Source organism: Scyliorhinus canicula, chromosome 7, assembly GCF_902713615.1.
Source record: "Scyliorhinus canicula chromosome 7, sScyCan1.1, whole genome shotgun sequence".
In the NCBI taxonomy this organism is placed as follows: Eukaryota; Metazoa; Chordata; class Chondrichthyes; order Carcharhiniformes; family Scyliorhinidae; genus Scyliorhinus; species Scyliorhinus canicula.
The window spans coordinates 47,063,124-47,082,695 of record NC_052152.1 but is presented as its reverse complement, the minus strand read 5'-3'; the positions used below and the strand labels follow the sequence as shown (position 1 = coordinate 47,082,695).

Here is a 19,572-nt window from a genome sequence, read left to right as displayed (position 1 = left end):
TACTGTCCATTGCTTTCTTCTCCATTGAATCTGGAATATCTGCTGTGCAGTCATGGATAATATGCAGCCTCATCATCTCATTATGGTAAGTGTGTTTACCCACAGCTTGTTTCATACTTAAATATTATTCAAATAAGTCTAGTCTGGCAGTATTATACTTGTGTTATGCCGGAAAGCCAAGATGCGATTCAATTTGATCAGCTGTAGATTGGAGTAGGGAACTTGATTTCTTTTATCCCATTTCCCTTGCTGGTATTGTGGTTTATGTTCAATTTTCACACATGTTACAGGACAAAGCAAAACCCCCCACTTTCCCAGCAAATCTGCCAGTAATGTTTTTTTACAAATTTTACCAATTGATGGTTGAAATTACAGTCTACATATTGTTTTCAATTTCCATATCATTCTGGTGTTGCTTTGTCTACAGTTTGTTACATGCTTCCCAACTGATTTAAGATTGTAAACCCTTTCCAGATTCCAGAATAAACTTGCAGCATTCACAGATTCTTTGATACAACTTGCATTATAATTCTAAAAGGGTAATAAATATCAAAAAAACAAGCCTGAAGGCTCTGCATCTCAATGCGGGGAGCATTTATAGTAAGGTTGCTGAATTAACTGCGCTGACAATCATTAATGGATGTGATATAAGTGGGATCATGGGGACCTGACTCTAGGGTGACCAAGGATGGGAACATCCAGGGATATTCACTATTCAGGAAAGATAAAAGGAAAAGAAAGGGAGATAGGGTAGAGTTGCTGGTTAAAGAGATGAACGTAATATTAAGGAAGGACATTAGCCTGGACGATGTGAAATATGTATGGGTGGCGCTGCGGGACACCAAAGGGCAAAAAACACTAGTGGGAGTTGTGAAAAACCACCAAACTATGGTTTGAGGTTGAGGATGGCATCAAACAAGAAATTAGAGGTGCCTGCAGTAAGGGTAAAGCAGTTATTATGGGTGACTTCAATCTGCTATATTGATTGGGCAAATCGAACTGGTAGCAATGCGATGGAGGAGGATTTCCTGGAATGTATAAGGGATGGTTTTCATAGAATTTACATAGAATCATAGAATGTACAGTGCAGAAGGAGGCCATTCAGACCATCAAGTCTGCACCGACCCACGGAAAGAGCACCACACTCAAGCTCACATTTCCAACCTATCCCCGTAACCCTGTAACCCCACCTAACATTTTTGGACATTAAGGGCAATTTAGCATTGCCAATCCACCTAATCTGCACATCTTTGGACTGTGGGAGCAAACTGGAGCTCCCGGCGGAAACCCATGTAGACACAGGGAGAACGTGCAGACTCCGCACAGACAGTGACCCAAGGAGGGAATTGAACCTGGAACCCTGGAGCTGTGAAGCAATTGTGCTAACCACTATGCTACCGTGCTGCTCAATATATCAAGGAACCAACTAGAGAGTAGGTCATCTAAACTGGGTATTCTGCAAAGAGAGAGGATTAATTAGCAACATTGTGGTGCGAGATCCTTTAGGGATGAGTGACCATAATATGGTAGAATTCTTCATTAAGATAGAAAGTGACATAGTTAAGTCTGAGACTAGGGTCCTGAACTTAAAGGAAGCTAACTTTGATGGCATGAGATGTGTATTGGCGAGGATAAGTTGGCAAACGATATTTAAGGGTTGATGGTGGATAGGCAATGGCAGGCATTTAAAGAACACATGGATAAACTTCAACAATTGTACATCCTTGTCTGGTGCAAGAGTAAGATTGGGAAGGTGGCACAATCATGACTAATAAGGGAAATCAGGGATATTGTTAAAGCCAAAGAGGAGGCGTATAAATTGGCCAGTAAAAGTAGCAAGCCTGAGGACTGGGAGGGATTTAAAATTCAGCAGAGAAGGACAAAATGTTTAATTCGAATGGGGAAAATATGAGAGTACGCTTGCAGAAAACCTGACTGCAAAAGCTTCTATAGATACGCGAAGAGAAAAAGACCGGTGAAGACCTTTATAGTTAGAATCAGGTGAATTCATAATGGGCAACAAAGAGATGGCAGACCGTTGAACAATTACTTTGGATCTGCCTTCACTGAAGGAGGATATAAATAACCTTCCGGAAAAACTAGGGAACAGAGGGTCTAGCATGAAGGAGGAACTAAAGGAAATCCTTATTAGTCATGAAATTGTATTGGGGAAATTGATGGGATTAAAATCCGATAAGTCCCCAGGGCCTGATGCTCTGCATCCCAGATTACTTATTGAAGTGCCCCTAGATATAATGGGTGCATTGGTGATCATTTACCAGTATTCTATAGATTCTGGAAGAGTTCCAATGGATTGGAGGGTAGCTAATGCAACCCCACTTTAAAAAAAAAGCGAGGAGAGGGAAAACAGGGAATTGTAGACCGGTTAGCCTGACATCGATGGTGGGAAAATGCTGAAGTCAAAGGATGAAATAACTGAGCATTTGGAAAGTGGGGACAGGATTGGTTCAAGTCAGCTTGGATTTTCTAAAGGGAAGTCATGCTTGACAGATCTACTGGAATTTTTTGAGGATGTGACCAGTAGAGTGGATAAGCGGGAACCTGTGGATGTTGTGTATCTGGACTTTCAAAAGGCTTTTGACAAGGTCCCACACAAGAGATTAGTGAGCAAAATTAAAGCTAATGGTATTGGGGGTAATGTATTGACGTGGATGGAAGACTGGTTGACAGGCATGAAGCGGAGAGGGAATAAGCAGGTCCTTTTCAGAGTGGTTGGCAGTGACTAGAGAGGTACCACAGGGTTCAGTGCTGAGACCCCAGCTGTTCACAATGTACATTAATAATTTGGACGAAGAAATTGCATGCAATCTCTCCAAATTTGCAGACGATACTAAGCTGGGTGACAAGTGTTGCTGTGAGGAGGATACTAAGAGGGTGCAGGGTGATTTGGACAGGCTGACTTGGACAGGCTGACTGAGTAGGCAAATACTTGGCAAATGCAATATAATGTGGGTAAATGTGAGGTTATCCTCTTTGGTGACAAAAACAGGAAGGCAGATTATTATCTGAATGGAGGTAGTTTAGGAAAAGGGGAAATGCAGAGAGACCCTGGGTGTCATGATGGAAAAGTTACCGAAGGTTGGCATGCAGGTACAGCAGGTGGCGAGGAAAGCTAATAGCATGCTGCCCTTCATAGCAAGAGGATTTGAGCATAGGTGTAGGGAATGTTTTGCTGCAATTATGCAGGGCCTTGGTGAGGCCACATCTTGAGTATTGTGTGCAGTTTTGGTCTCCTAGTTTGAGGAAGGATATTCTTGCTATTGAGGATGTCTAGCGAAGGTTCACCAGACTTAATTCCTGGGATAGCTGGACTGACATATGAAGGAAGACTAGATCGACTGGGCTTGTACTCACTGAAGTTTAAAAGAATGAGAGGGGATCTCATGGAAGCATATAAAATGCTGATAGGACTGGACAGCCTTGATGTGGGAAGAATGTTCCCGATGTTGGGGACGTCCAGAACTAGGAGTCACAGCCTAAGAATAAGGGGTAAGCCGTTCAGGACTAAGATGAGGAAGAACCTCTTCTCTGAAAGCTATTTGGACCAGTTTGTTGGATATATTCAAGAGGAAGCTGGACATGGCCCTTGCGGCCAAAGGGATCAAGACATAGGGGTAGCATTGTGGATAGCACAATCGCTTCACAGCTCCAGGGTCCCAGGTTCGATTCCGGCTTGGGTCACTGTCTGTGCGGAGTCTGCACATCCTCCCCGTGTGTGCGTGGGTTTCCTCTGGGTGCTCCGGTTTCCTCCCACAGTGCAAAGATGTGCAAGTTAGGTGGATTGGACATGATAAATTGCCCTTAGTGTTGGGTGGGGTTACTGGGTTATGGGGATAGGGTAGAGGTGTTAACCTTGGGTGCGGTGCTCTTTCCAGAAGCCGGTGCAGACTCGATGGGCCGAATGGCCTCCTTCTGCACTGTAAATTCTATGTAAAAATTCTATGTATGTAGAGTAAGCGGGAGTGGGATACTGAATTTCATGATCAGCCATGATCATATTGAATGGTGGTGCAGACTCGAAGGGCTGAATGACCTACCCCTGCACCTATTTTCTATATTTCTCATTTATTTGCAAACGATTGAGATGAAGCAATTTTATTCAAATTGGGTAATTATTTGAGGATTATTTATTTTTTCGATATAAATGCTGTAATTACATCTAATGCAAGCCTTTTTTTATTCAATGGGTCTGTATCTGATGGGTTCCCTGAATTCATGTGCTCTTAAAACTTTCATGTTAAGCAATGTTACACTTCTAGGCCTGTGCTTGGTTGGGTCATCCTGAGCCAATTTTATGACTGTCAGGTTGCTAATTGGTTCAGGGCAAGACTTTGTCCCTTTTGTGAGGGGGTTCCATCCCTTGAGTTGCCAACTAATTAGATGGCCAGCTGCCCCAGAATATGGGTGCAGAATTTCCTCAGGATCATGTCCTGGACCCAACCATCTTTTTTCCCCAATTAAGGGGCAATTTTAGCATTGACCAATTCACCTACCCTGCACATCGTTGGATTACGGGGGTGAGACCCACGCAAACACGGGGAGAATGTACAAACTCCGTATGGACAGTGACCCAGGCCTGGGACCGAACCTGGGTCCTCAGCGCTGCACCACCATGCCGCTCTAGACTCAACCATCTTCACCTGCCTCATCAATGAGATTCCTTCCATCATGAGGTCATAGAATCCCAGAGTGGAGGAGGAGGTCATTCAGCTCATCGGGTCTGGACTAACTGTCCAAAACACTTTGCATAGATCTGCTAACCCTACCTATCCCCATAACCTAACCTGTACATCCCTGGACACTAAGGGACAATTTAGTATGGCCAATCCGCCTAACCTGCACATCCACCTAACTGTGGGAGGAAACCGGAGCACCACCAACCTCCCCTCCAAAGCACCCTTTACTATTACATGGAATTCTAATTCTATGAATCATATAATTTACAGTGAAGAAGGAGGCCATTTGGCCCATTGAGTCTGCTCCGGCTCTTAGAAAGAGAACCCTTCTTAAGGCCATGTCTCCACCCTACCTCCTAAACCCAGTAACCCCACTGAACCTTTTGGACACTAAGGCAATTTAACACTAAGGGCAATCCACCTAATCTGCACATCTTTGGACTATGGGAGGAAACCAGAGCACCCGGAAGAAACCCACGTAGACACAGAGAGAATGTACTAACTCCACACAGACAGTCACCTAAGGCTGGAATCGAACTGGGTTCCTGGTGCTGTGAGGCAACAGTGCTAACCACGGTGCCACCCTAGAAGTGGGAACATTTCTGGTGATTTCACGCTTTCATCGGCATTCATGGGCATTATCGTCACTGAATCTTCCAGTGTCAACATCCTGGGAATTAGCATTGACCAGCGGCTGAACTGGAGCAGTCAAGTAAATACTGTGGCTACAAGAACAAATCAGAGGGTGGGAATTCTGCAGAGACTAATTCTGCTCCTGACGCTCCCAAGCCTGTCCACGATCTACAAGACACAAGTCAGAGTGTGATGGTATACTCTCTACTTGCCTGATGAGTACAGCTGCAACAAAATTCAGAAGCCAGGACAAAGCAGGCCACTTGACTGGCACCCTATTCGGCACTTCCACCACTGCTGCACTGTCTTTCCCTAGCATTCCTACATTGGACAAACTCTAAAGCTTCAGAAGAGACAGTGGCAGGCTGCTCCATTACTTGCTCTGTCTTCGTGGGTGCTTGAAGGCAATGACCTCTAGTGATAGAGGCCAGCCGTGGGAATGGGCTCATTCACAGCTTTCTCCGAGATAAAAAAGCAGCGCTCATCAGCCCAATTGTTGACCATTTTGATCCAGCCAAGCTGCTCATACTGACGTGGTACACATCTCCTTATGGGGTTAGGGCCATCCTTGCCCACTACATGGGCGACGGGTCGGAGAGCACCATTGTGTTCGCCTCCAAAACACCCGCCGACGCAAAAGGAACTATGTGCAGATCGAGAGGGAGGGTCTGGTGAAGAAATTGCACCAGAATGTTTATGGATATGCATTCACAGTGTTCACCGACCATGGACCTTTGTTGGGCATGTCCTCCCCAAGCTGCTGGCTGCCTGTGAGTACATACTGGAACACCGCTCGAGGACGAATATTTCCCACACAGATGCGTAAGTGGCCTCCCCCTCCTCACCAGGAACCCAAGTTAGTCTCTGTGGAGTTTTCTTCAGAAGTCCCCCAGAAGATTGTCATATGAGAGTTTCCAAACTCTGCTCCCCGAAACAAGCTTTAAAAATAGTCTCTCGTAGTAAGGCTTACCATAAGCAGGTTGTATTCTGCAATTTGCTTTGATCTGCGTTTTCCAAAGGACTCTTTTGAACCGTGCTCCATTCCACTTCTCCCTGCAAATCCAGGCCAGGTTGTGCACCAATTCGTTTTAGGATTTCTTTAACTTGACTGCTTTACAAACACAAATTCTGATAGCCAGCTACTGATTGCCCCACTTTTTTTTCAATTAACATTCACAACCTGTAGTAAGATATCACAAACCTTAGAACCACTTCAGGGGCGGGATTCTCCGACCCCCCGCCGGGTCGTGATGGGCCGAAGTCCCGCCGCTGACAATGCTCTCCCGCCGGTGGGAATCAAAACATCTACCTGACCGACGGGATTGGTGGCGCGGGCGGGTGCCGGGGTCCTGGGAAGGGGGTGGGGAGGGCGCGGGGCGATCTGACCCTGGGGGGGTGCCCCCACAGTGGCCTGGCCTGCAATCGGTGCCCACCGATCGGCGGGCGGGCCTGTGCCATGGGGGCACTCTTTTTCTTCTGCCTTCGCCATGGTGTTCACCATGGCAGAGGAGGAAGAGACCCCCTTCCCTGCGCATGCACTGGGATGACGTCAGCAGCCGCTGACGCTCTGGCGCATGCGCAGAGTTATGCCGGCCGGCGAAGTGCTTTCGGCCTTGGTTAGCGTGGCGCCAAAGGCTGTTCACGCCAGCCAGCGGAGCGGGAACCACTCCGGCGTGGGCGTAGCCCCTCAATGTGAGGGCTTGGCCCCTAAAGGTGCGGAGACTTCCGCACCTTTGGGGCGGCCCGATGTCGGAGTGGTTCAAGCCACTCCAACACGCAGGGACCCCCCGCCCCGCCGGGTAGGGGAGAATCCCAGCCCCGATATCTTTCTGACTTCTCATTAGCCAGGTCCTTCACAGTTTTGTGACTTGAAATAAACAGTACCCTGTTACTCTTTGTTCCTTTTAACTTCAGGCTCCCTAGAAAATCCTCCTCTTTTCTCCAGTTTCTTTAAGTTGCTGTCCTTTTGATTTCTGGCATCAGCTTTTTTTTAACCATTACTCCATTGTATGGATTTTCTTCTAGAAAAGCTGATGGAAATGATCCCTCTTCAGTTGCTTGTTCCGAACTGCTGTTGCTTCCAGCTAAAACTAAAGAACAAAGGTAAGCTTTTTTAAAAACACGGGCCTATAGTTGCTAAGCAACTATATTTACTCTTCAGGCCGCAGCTCTCTCTTTAACAATAGAAACACAGTTGGAACTTAAACAGGGAATACAGTGCCACACAACAGACTTGTGACAAAAGTTATAGCTCATGGAATAAAAGGAGCAGTAAAAGGTTGGATACAAAATTGGCTGAATAATAGGAAGCAGAGAATAATGGTCAATGGATATTTTTCAGGCTGGAGGAAGATTTGTGGTGGTGTTTCTCATGGGTTAGTATTGATTTTCCTTATATACTGTTAATGATCTAGATCTTGATGTGCAGGGAACAACTTCAAAGTTTGCGGATCACACAAAACTTGGAAGCATTGTAAACTGTGAAAATGATAGAACTTCAAAAGGACATAGAAAAGCTAGTGGAATGGGCAGATGAAGTTCAATGTGGAGAAGTGTGATGTGTTGCATTTTCATAGGAAGAACATGAAGCGAGAATACAAAATAAGGGGTAAAATTCTAAAAGGGGTACAGGAGCAGAGGGATCTGGGCATATACAACACATTGGAGGTGGCAGGACAGGTGGAGGGCAGTTAAAGCATATCATATCCTGGGCTTTATTAATAGGGTTATAGATAACAAGAGCAAGGAGGTTATTCTGAAATTATACAAAACACCTGTTAGACCTCAGCCGGAATGTTATGTCAAGCGTCACACTTTACGTAGGATGTGAATGTATTGGAGCAAGTACCGAAGAGATTTACAAGAATTGTTCCAAGGATGAGAAATTTCTGTTAGGAGGATAGATTGGAGAAGTTGGGATTGTACTCCTTGAAGAAAAGAATGTTAAGAGACGATTGATAGAGATGTTCAAAATCATGAAGGAGTTGGATAGTGTAGATATGGGAGACTGTTCCCACTTGGAAAAGGATCAAGAAGAAGAGGGCACAGAATTAAAGCGATTTCCAAAAGAAGCAAATGCCATGTGAAAAAAAAGTCTTTATTTCAGTGGTTCAGCTCTAGATAACATTGCATGGAAGTGTGATGGAGGCAAGTTCAATCGAGGCATTTAAGAGGGCATTAGATGTTTTATTTGAATAGAAACGGTAATGTTCTTGTCGGATGGCCTTATTTATATTACAAGAACACTTGCAGCTAAAACTATAAATGATTTATTAATATTAACTGAGGGTCAAATGTCTACAAAACAACAGATAAATAACAGCGTGAACATGCACGAGCGACTTCTCTCTTCCAAGATGTGGCGATGCTGACGTTGGACTGGGGTGAGCACAATAAGAAGTCTTACAACAACAGCTTAAAGTCCAACAGGTTTGTTTCAAATCATTAGCTTTCGGAGCACTGCTCTTTCCTCAGGTGAATGTTACAGTGGTCCAACTCTCTCTTCCAAGTTTAACTAGTTTAACAAATATATGAACAGCAATTACAGTATATACAAATAGTTCAAATCTACAAATTGAGTCGATCAGCTTTTCTTCTGACTCTGGTTGATCTTCTCAAAGTTTGCCCTTGCTGCTCAGAACGTGTAGGTTCAATGTTCTCTGACATTCTCATGCTCAGGAACTGCTGAACTATCTGACACTGCAGCTGATGTTGATTCTGATGTAGATTCGTCATGCATCAAGTTGTTGCGAAAGTCTTCCCTGGTTTTCAAGTGTGTGCGACAATTTCTTCTTAAAACCAACCCATCCTCTGTCTGTACATTGAAGGATTGAGGTGCTACTTCAAGTACAATGGCTTTTCTCGACCAATTGTCTGAATCTTCTATTCTCACAATGTCACCACTACTCCGAGATGGTAAAGTTACAGACACTCCATCACAGAACTGCTTTTGTTTTGCTTTAATGTTTTGCATTTCCTGCAGTACCACTGCATCCTTTTCCAAGCATGGAAATGTGGTACGCAACCTTCTATTCATGAGTAACTCTGCTGGCAATCTACCATGTGACATTTGTAAAGCTTTGTAGCATAATTTTGCGAGATATGGAACAGATTGGCTGTCAATTGCATTCTGTAATGATTGTTTCACAATATGTACACTTTTTTCGTTACGATCTTTACGATCCATGCATATGCGAATATCGCCATTCTTTTTCATTACACATATGGATTTTATACAGCCGGTAAGTTCTTCTATCTTTCTGATTACTTTTAATTTTGTCATTCTGTCTAGCTCCTTTTTGATGTGATCCCGTAGTGGTGCAGGTAATCTTCTTGGTGCATGGATCACAGGTTTTGCATCCTCTTTGAGTTGTATCATGTAGGTGAATGGTAGTCTACCAAAACCTGATCACCTAATAACAAATCCAAGCCCTTAGATACAATACAGAATGGGACGGAGTAAACTGTGTTCTTCACCACCACACTCACACTCCAGTCACAAGCACATTTAACATTTAATGCTTGAAACATTATAATCTTGGAGATATTTTGTGATTTCTTGTGATCGGCTGAATTTTTAGATTTTTCAAATCAGTCAGACTTTGGGATCAGTGTCTAACTTTAATTGGACCACTGTGACATTCACTTCAAGTGGTAGCAGAAATTTGTCCTCATCAACCGCATTTATTGTAAATGGAGTATCAGTTTGCATTTCTTTAAGTGCTGGAGAATTTTTTGATGTGTCCAAAAAGTTATTCTTCTCTGTTATTACTCCAACAAACAATGATGTTTCATCACTGGAGACTGTGTCTTCCACTGTGATGACTGATCTGGGGTTGAGCAATTCTGAGTAAAGTGTTTTTTTCCTTTGCATCTGGAACAAAAATTGCCAAACGCTGACCTTAATTTGTGCCTTTGACCACATCTTTTACACAGAAATACTTTGTCCTGATCTTTCACCTGTTTGTTAGTACGCGAGGAGCTGCAGGAACTTCCCCCCCCCCCTTTTTTGAAGTTTCCCGCCTTTTTTGAAAAAGGGCGACAACCCGGAGTGCTTTCCTTCAAGAAGAGGCCACCATTATTGAGAAACGTTTTAGAATGCTGTGCTGCTAGCTTGTGAGCCTGACAAATCTTAACTGTTTGTTCCAAACACAGCTCAGATTCCCTCAGCAACTGTTTCCTCTACTTATTTCCTTTCACACCAAACACAATTTGATCCCGAATCATGGAACGTTCCACCGCAGAAAAATTACAGGTTTTAACTTTTAACTTTAAATCAGTGATGAAACTATCTCTGGACTCTTGTGCCTTCTGTAAACGTGATCCAAACACAGAGCGCTCATAAACTTCATTCTTTCTGAGGGTGCAACATGCATCAAATCTTTTTAATTACTTCATTAAAATGTTTACTATCTTCATCGTTTGTAAATTTCTACATATTAAACAGCAATTGCTTCGGGCCCTACCGCTGTTAGGAGCGTCACTACCGTTCGCAAATCTGATGGATCTCCTAAATTTACTGCAGTAAGAAACAAATTAAATTGTTGTTTAAACACACGCCAATTGCTCTCTAACATTACCATGAAATCTGAGACTCATTGGTGGCTTCAGCGACTCCATGTTGTTAATTCTTGCAATATTCAAAATCTTCAAATCTCTCTGGACCTCATGGTGGGCTTGATTTTTGTCAGTGTTTAATACCATCCGAACCTGGTACCACGTAATGTTCTTGTCGGGTGGACTGATTTATATTACACGAACACTAAAACTATAAACGATTTATTAACATTAACTGTGGGTCAAATATATGTACAAAACAACAGATGAATAACAGTATAAGCATGCACAAGCAACCTCTCTTCCAGCTCCCTAGTCAGTCTGAGGTCACCTGACTCTAACATTCACTTATATACTAATGAGACTCCTAGTGGTCAGTCGGTGATTACAACACAACCATGATATCACTACAGGAACAATGTGCAACGGTATGGGGTCAAGACCGAGCAATGGCAGTAAGTCATGATGCTCATTTGGAGAGTTTTTGCAGACACAATGGCCGTCTGTAGTGTAACAATTGTGCAGTTCTGTGGTAGAACTCTTAACTAAGCATTGATGAGCAGGCTTTTGCCAAGTAGGCACAACGTGATCCACATTGCCAATAACACCTTGCATTATGTTGCTGATATTGAGTGCAGATTGATAATCAGACATTGACACATCAAGAGATTATAAAAAATAACAATTGTAAGAAATCAATTTAACTTGTGGAAAGTGAAAAATAAGCTTATTATAAAGAAAAATAAAAAGAGAGGAAGCAAAGAAAATCTAGACATGAAAAGAAAGAATGTACAGAAAGACTGAGAGATAACAGAAAGGGAAATGGTAATAGATTTTATAAACACCAATTGGTAAGGCCAATTAGGGAGAGAAAAGCAAATCTTGTGGAGGACAAAAGACGAGTAGACATACTAAATGACTAAATTGTCTTGTTTTCACAGAAGCGTGTAAAATGGTTCAAGAAGAGGTCAAGCAGTGAATTAGATAACTTGTCATACAGAATGCGATGGTTGAACTCAAAGGGAAATGGGCACAATCTCTTAATAGCATGCATCTTGCACTGTCAGAGGGGAAACTGAATTTTCAGTTTTCATTTCAATTTTCCTTATATTTTATCTTTGTGCAAGGCAAGACTTTTATGACAAATTAACACCTTTGAAAAAATATAATGTACTGCAAAGGGTAGATGTGCACGTGGAATTTCAAAAGACGTTTGATCACGATTCCTGTTGGTATACGATACGTGGCAAATGATGAAGCTGATTTATTATTTATTTATAATCTTTAGTGTCACAAGTAGGCTTACATTCACATTGAAATGAAGTTACTGTGAAAAACCCCTCGTCGCCACATTCCGGCGCCTGTTCAGTTACACGGAGGGAGGATTCAGAATGTCCATATTACCTAACAGCATGCCTTTCGGGACTTGTGGGAGGAAACTGGAGCACCCGGAGGAAACCCACCCAGACACGGGGGGAATGTGCAGACTCCGCATAGACAGTGACAGGGAAACAAACCTTGGACCCTGGAGCTGTGAAGCAACAGTGCTACCCACAGTGCTACCATGCTGCCCACTTAGAAAGCTTTCCAGATCTTTCCAGATGTGGTTAATCTCCATGAACTAACTTATGTAGAACTACTCTAGTATCATCCTAGTTATTCAGTTTTAAGAGGCCTCATTGCTGGACACCCCTTTCAGGAGTGACCACTTTTGTGGCGGTGAAATCCTATCTTAACACTCCAGATACTCCGTGTTGTGTAACATTACCTACTACTGTACAAAATAGGATGGGTACTGGAATGTGTGGATTCTATTCTGAAAATTCAAAACTGTGCATCCATAGCACTGTAGGTCATCAGCCACAGAAGAAATGTATTTAACCAAAATCTGACCCAACCATCTTTATCTGCTTCATCAATGACATTTCCTCCAACATAAGGGGTGGGATTCTCCCCTACTGAGCGGGGCGGGGGGTGTCCCAGCGTAGCGGAGTGGCGCCAACCACTCTCCGCACCTTTGGGGGCTAGGCCCACGCCGGAGCGGTTGGCACCACGCCGACTGGCGTCAAAACCGGCACCAACGGCCTTTGACGCCCGCCACACGGCGCTGAAAGGCCTTCGCCGATTCGCGCATGCGCCGGTGGTGACGTCAACGGCAGCTGCCACTGACGTCACCACCGGCGCATGCGCGTTGGGGGATTCTCTTCCACCTCCGCCATAGTGTAGGCCGTGGCGGCGGCGGAAGAGGAAGAGTGCCACATGGCACTGGCCCGCCCGCCGATCGGTGGGCCCCGATCGCGGGCCTGGCCACCGTGGGGGCATCCCTTGGGGTCCGATCGCCCCGCGCCCCCCCCCGGGGTCCTGCTCACGCCGCCGATCCCGCCGCCACCAGAGGTGGTTCAAACCTCGGCGGCGGGAGAAACCTCCCAGCGGCGGGACTTCAGCCCATCGCGGGACGGAGAATCGCCGCAGGGGGCTCGCCACTCGACGTGGCCCGATTCCCGCCCCCGCCAATTCCCGGGTGGCGGAGAATTTCTGCCACGGCGGGGTGGGGTTTTCGGCGGCCCCAGGCAATTCTCCGACCCTGCGTGGGGTTGGAGAATTTCGCCCCAGATCAGAAGTGCAGATGCTCACTTACTACACAGTGTTCAGTACTATTCATAAATCCTCAGATAACAATCTGTGTCAATATGCAGCAAGGCCTGGACAACATTTAGGCTTGAGCTGATGAGTATCAAATAATATTTGTGCCACACAAGTGCCAAGCAATAGCCATCTCCAGAAAGGGAGAGTCTAACCATTTAATCTTGATATTCAACAACATTGCATCTCTGAACCTCCCACCATCATGGGGTTACCATTGACCAGAAACTGAACTTGACGAGCCATTTAAGAACTGTGGCTACAAGAGTAGGTCATGGACTGAAACTCTGCAGCAAGTAACTCACCTCCTGAGTCCTCAAAGCCTCTCCAACATTTAGAAGGCGCAAGTCAGGAGTGTTATGGAACAATCTTTGCTTGCCTGGATGAATACAGCTGCAACAAATATGAAGCTTGCCACCATGCAGGGTATTTCAAGTCCCCTGATCAGAACCCCCTCCACCACCTTATCCCTCCACCACTGACATCCAATGGCAGCAGTACGTACAATACACAAGATCTACTCAACATCTCATCGAGGCTACTTTGATAGCACCTTCTAAACCCTTGACCTCTACTACCTAAAAGGACAAGGGCAGCGCCACATCTGCAACTCTCTCTCAAAGCCACACACATCCCTTACTTGGAATTGCATTTCCGTTCCTTCACTATCACTGGGTCTAAGTCCTGGAATTCCCTTTGTAACAGCACTGTGTAGGTGTACCGACAGTGGTTCAAGAAATTGGCCCACCACCACCTTCTCGAGGGCATTTAGGGAAGAGCACCAAATGCATGCCTTGCTAGTGATGTTCGCATTTCACCATAAATTTAAAAAAAAACAGCAGCATGTCCCACGCTATCATTGTCAACCAGCCATGGGTTTAGCGCTGCTTCAGTGAGAAGTGTGGAAGAGTATATTAGGAGGAACACCAGGCAGAAGGTGTCAACCAGGTGAAGCTACAACATAGGACTACATCTATACTAAACACCTGAAGAAACATCTTATAGATGTAGCTACACAATCCCACAACTAATAGATCAAATTAAAACTTGGCTGTCAAAGAAACCTTGGAAATCTGCTGCTGTGCACCTTTGTATATGGTACACACTGTAGCCCAGTGTGTCAGTCATCGAGTGAATGAATGTTTAAAGTAATGTATGGGATGCCAGTCAAGTGGACCCCTCTGCCCCCCCCCCCACTCCCCACCGCACATATCTTTCCACCCTGCCTCCCTACCCCCCGCACATACCTGCCCCTCTACCCAACACGTATCTTTTATACACGTGCACACATACACAAACCATCCCCTCTTCCCTGTCCTTTCCTGTCGTTTAACTCACACAGCAGCCCATTTTCTAACGCCTTCCCCCCCTCCACCCCACTCACTCGTTTAGCAAACCCCCTTTCCAGCCCCCGTTTAGGTGATGCCTGGGGACCAGTGTCACTAGTGGTTCTTTACTCAGAGTAGTAAGGGCGTGGGAATGCGCTGCCTGCCACAGTAGTGGACTCGCCAACACTCAGGGCATTCAAATGGTCATTGGATAGACATATAGACGATAAGGGAATAGTGTAGATGGGCTTTAGAGTGGTTTCACAGGTCGGCGCAACATGGCGGGCTGAAGGGCCTGTACTGCGCTGTAATGTTCTATGTGTGTGCTCAGTTGTATTGCATCTAGTCAGATCTACAATCACCACATTATGTTCTATGTAGTGCGGGTCAAGGAGCCTGTACAACAGGTATAAAGGGCCAGCAACGTAACAGAGTTCAAAGTCGTCATTCATCTTCCTGGCCCAGCTGCGTGATTGTCCGTTTTTCCCTGACCCCGTCAGTTTCTGCTTGCCTCGAATTGCATCAAGTTGGCGCAGAAACATTCTCGTCCAATAAAACGCAGTATTGTGTTTTCTGAAGTTGAAGAGCACTTTGGGCTCACCGTCCACTCCGGGCTGTTTTGTAGAATTAATTCAGTGTATCTAGGACTATCCCATCAGTGTTTCTGGACAGGATTGCTCCTCCCCCACAGTTGCCATTGCTGCTTGGAGGAAGGGGAGCTTGGAACCTATAGTAACTTTTGGGGTCATGACCCACAGTTTGGGAGCCCCTGGTGTAGAGTTAGGAACTATGGGGGAAAAAGACGAGAAGAATATGTTCACCTGCAGAGAGGTTAAAAAGAACAGATAATTGCCCGTTCTTTTTCATGACTGACCAGTGTGGTCTCTGGTGTCCCCCTGAGTTGGATAGGGCCTGTTGAACACTCCGGCAGAAGCATCAGGCAAATGAGCCACCATGGAGATAACCAGATTCCACAACTTCCAGGAGAACGAGCAGGTCCTATAGTGGTCCAAGGAAAATGGTGACCTGAGATGGGAAGGAAGCCATGTTAGAAGATATCGGGATGTTGGTGCGGAGCAGCGTCCTTCAATAAGGCCAAAGTTACTTTATACAAAAGATCAAAGACCATTACTTCGATACTGCGGAGGAGGCAGAAGCTTTTGTTACAGAGCATGGACTGGGGTCGAGATAAACTAGCTCTGAGTGAACTGGTTATGGTTGTTTATGGGAAGGGGTTTTGAGATATTTTGCAAGTATTTGCTGTTATTTCTTTATTTTTTGGGTTGCAATGGGGTTGTTTTGCTTAAGTTATATGGTGGGGATTGGACCAGTTTGTTTGGTCACCTGAAATGTAAGGAGATTGGGGCGCCAGTAAAGAGGTTGAGGGCTGATGTGGTGTTTTTGCAGGAGACTCTCCAGTGGGTGAGGGACCAGACCAGATTGCAGAAGGGTGGTTGAGCCAGGCTTTTCATTGGGGCTTCAATGGCAGAGCCCGGGGCGGGCAGTTTTAATCAACAAACGGGGTTCTTTTTTCGGCAGGCAAAGTAGAGACGGACCCATATGGTAGGTATGTGATGGTTTACAGGGTCCTTGGTTGGTCGGTTTGTGGGTCAGTTAATGTTTATGCCCTGAACTGGGACGATACAGCATTTGTTAGGAAGCTATTAGCTTCCATTCTGAATTGAATGCACACCAACTGATTTTTGGGTGTGATTTAAATTGTGTGTTAGATCCGAAGATAGACTGTTCTAGGCTGAAATCTTTGGTGCTCTTGGGGGTGGTGAAGATGTTGCTCGTATTTATGGAATAAGTGGGAGGGCAGATAATGTGGATGTTTATGTACCTGGAGTGGTAAGACATTTTCGTTCTTCTCCCAGTACATAAGGCATATTCCATGCTTGACTTTTTTCTGGTGGATAGATCTCTTCTCCCTTGGGTGAGAATGGCAGAATATTCGGCCATTGTCATCTTGGATCATGCCCCTCATCTGGTGGACTTGATTTTGGAGTTGGGCCCTGTTCAGTGCCCGCTGTGGAGTTTAGTTATAGGGTTATTGACAGATTTGGGATTTTATGGGCACATGTCCAAGGCCTTATTTGCCATAGTGATTGAGCCCTTAGCCATAGCTTTGAGGACTTTGGCTAAGTGGAGGGGGATAAAGAGGCGAGGGATCAAGCACAGGGTGTCCCTATATGCAGACAATCTGCTGCTTTATGTTACGGACCCGGTACACACTTTGGTGATTTAATGAAGCTTTTGAGGAGCTTTGGTTCATTTTCGGGTTACAAGCTGAATCTGGAAAAAAGTGAATGTTTGTAAAAGTAACTTGTGTTTACAGTCCGATGGAAGAAGTAACATTTACTTGGATTATTTGTTTTATTTGTTCATGGGACATGGGCGTCACAGGCTGTGCCGTGGAGGGGAGCCAACTTCAGGGTGTTACCGTTTTGGGCAGTCAATGCTTTTTTTTCAAATTTAGAGTACCCAAATCATTTTTTTTCCAATTAAGGGGCAATTTAATTTACCTATCCTGCACGTCCTTTTGGGTTTGTGGGAATGAGACCCACGCAGACGAGGAGAGAATGTGCAAACTCCACATGGACAGTGACCTGGCACCATGCTGCCCTTGGGCGGTCATTGCTGAGAAGGTGTTGGGGTGGTGCAGTGGCCCAGTTTCCATATGGGGGCAAATAGAGGTGTGATGGTGCAGGGGGTCTAGTCTCGGGGTGTTGGTGACGGCCTTGCTTCCATTTTCTCCGGCTTGATACTCTTTAAACCCGGTGGTTGTGTCTACTTTCAGGATATGGACAGAATTCAGGCAGTGTTTAAATGTTGGAGCCATGTCAAAGCTGGCTCTTATCTGTGCCAATCATTTATTTGATTGTCAAGTTTGGATGCTATGTTCGGGGTGTGGGAAGGGAAGGGACTGGAGAGATTTGGGGATTTCCATGTAGAGGGACAGTTTGCTAACTTGGAGGAGTTGTCGTCAAGGGGGAGAAAGTCGTCGTCTTCAACACCATGTCGGCGATTCTGAATATCGACTGGAGCCTTGTCCTCTGGTGGCCATTTTCGGGGTGTCGGACTCAGCGGGGCTGCAGACTGGGCTGAAGACAGATGTCCTTTCCTTCGCCTCAGTGATTGTTGGGGTAGAGGTCTTTGTCTCCACCCAGTGTCTCAGTATATTGGATGACCTAATTAAGTACTTGTACCTGGAGAAAGGCAAGTACATCGTTAGGGGGTCGGTTGAACCGTTCCACCAGAGTTGGCAGCCATTCATTATCTACTTCAACGAACTAGTCACCGTCAGTTTCTTGGTGGAGGCGGGGGTGTGTTTGTTGCGGTTTAATTTATTTGTCCTTCAATTTTTTTTATCTTGGTGGATGGGGTGCATATGGTTGGTCAGTTTTTTTTAATGTTGATTTTTCTGTATCATCTGCTGTGGTAATATGGGTTTTGTTCTAAAATTGAAAAATCTTTAATAAAAAATCTGTGCTTTTTTTTTTAAGTGTAATGACTGCTGTGTCAGGAAATATGGCAGACATCGCACATATAGTAAGATCCAGTCAGTTTAGCTCAGTTGGCTGGACAGCTGGTTTGTGATACTTAGCAAGGCTAACAGTGTGGGTTCTCGTACCGACTGAGGATATTCATGAAGGTCCATCTTCGCAACCTTGTCCTTCGCCTTAGGTGTGTGATCCTCAGGTGAAAGCACCACCAGTAAGCTCTCCCCTTCAAAGAGGAAAGCACCTGGGACTACGGTCACCAGGACTATGGCAACTTTACTTTTACACAAGCAGAACTTTTGAAGGATAGTAGTGGTTAGAACATAGAACATCGAACGATACAGCGCAGTACAGTCCCTTCGGCCCTCGATGTTGCACCGACATGGGAAGTCAAAAAACTAAAGGCCATCTAACCTACACTATCCCATTATCATCCATATGCTTATCCAATAAACTTTTAAATACCCTCAATGTTGGCGAGTTCACTGCTGTTGCAGGTAGGGCATTCCACGGCCTCACCACTCTTTGCGTAAAAAACCCACCTCTGACCTCTGTCCTATATCTATTACCCCTCAATTTAAGGCTATGTCCCCTCGTGCTAGCCACCTCCATCCGCGGGAGAAGGTTCTCACTGTCCACCCTATCTAACCCTCTGATCATTTTGTATGCCTCTATTAAGTCACCTCTTAACCTTCTTCTCTCCAACGAAAACAACCTCACGTCCATCAGCCTTTCCTCATAAGATTTTCCCTCCATACCAGGCAACATCCTGGTAAATCTCCTCTGCACCCGCTCCAAAGCTTCCACGTCCTTCCTATAATGAGGCGACCAGAACTGTACGCTATACTCCAAATGCGGCCGTACAAGAGTTTTGTACAACTGCAACATGACCTCATGGCTCCGGAACTCAATCCCTCTACCAATAAAGGCCATCACACCATAGGCCTTCTTCACAACCCTATCAACCTGGGTGGCAACTTTTAGGGATCTATGTACATGGACACCGAGATCCCTCTGCTCATCCACACTACCAAGAATTTTACCATTAGCCAAATATTCCGCATTCCTGTTATTCTTTCCAAAGTGAATCACCTCACATTTCTCCACATTAAACTCCATTTGCCACCTCTCAGCCCAGCTCTGCAGCTTATCTATGTCCCTCTGTAACCTGCAACATCCTCCCGCACTGTCTACAACTCCACCGACTTTAGT

The 19,572-nt window shown here is 45.2% G+C and overlaps 1 protein-coding gene across 6 annotated transcripts in view; it reads left to right on the top strand.

The window, feature by feature from the left end:
- Positions 1–19,572, top strand: part of stxbp5l (syntaxin binding protein 5-like) — a 721,261-nt gene that overhangs the window by 61,609 nt on the left and 640,080 nt on the right. The window lies entirely within an intron of this gene.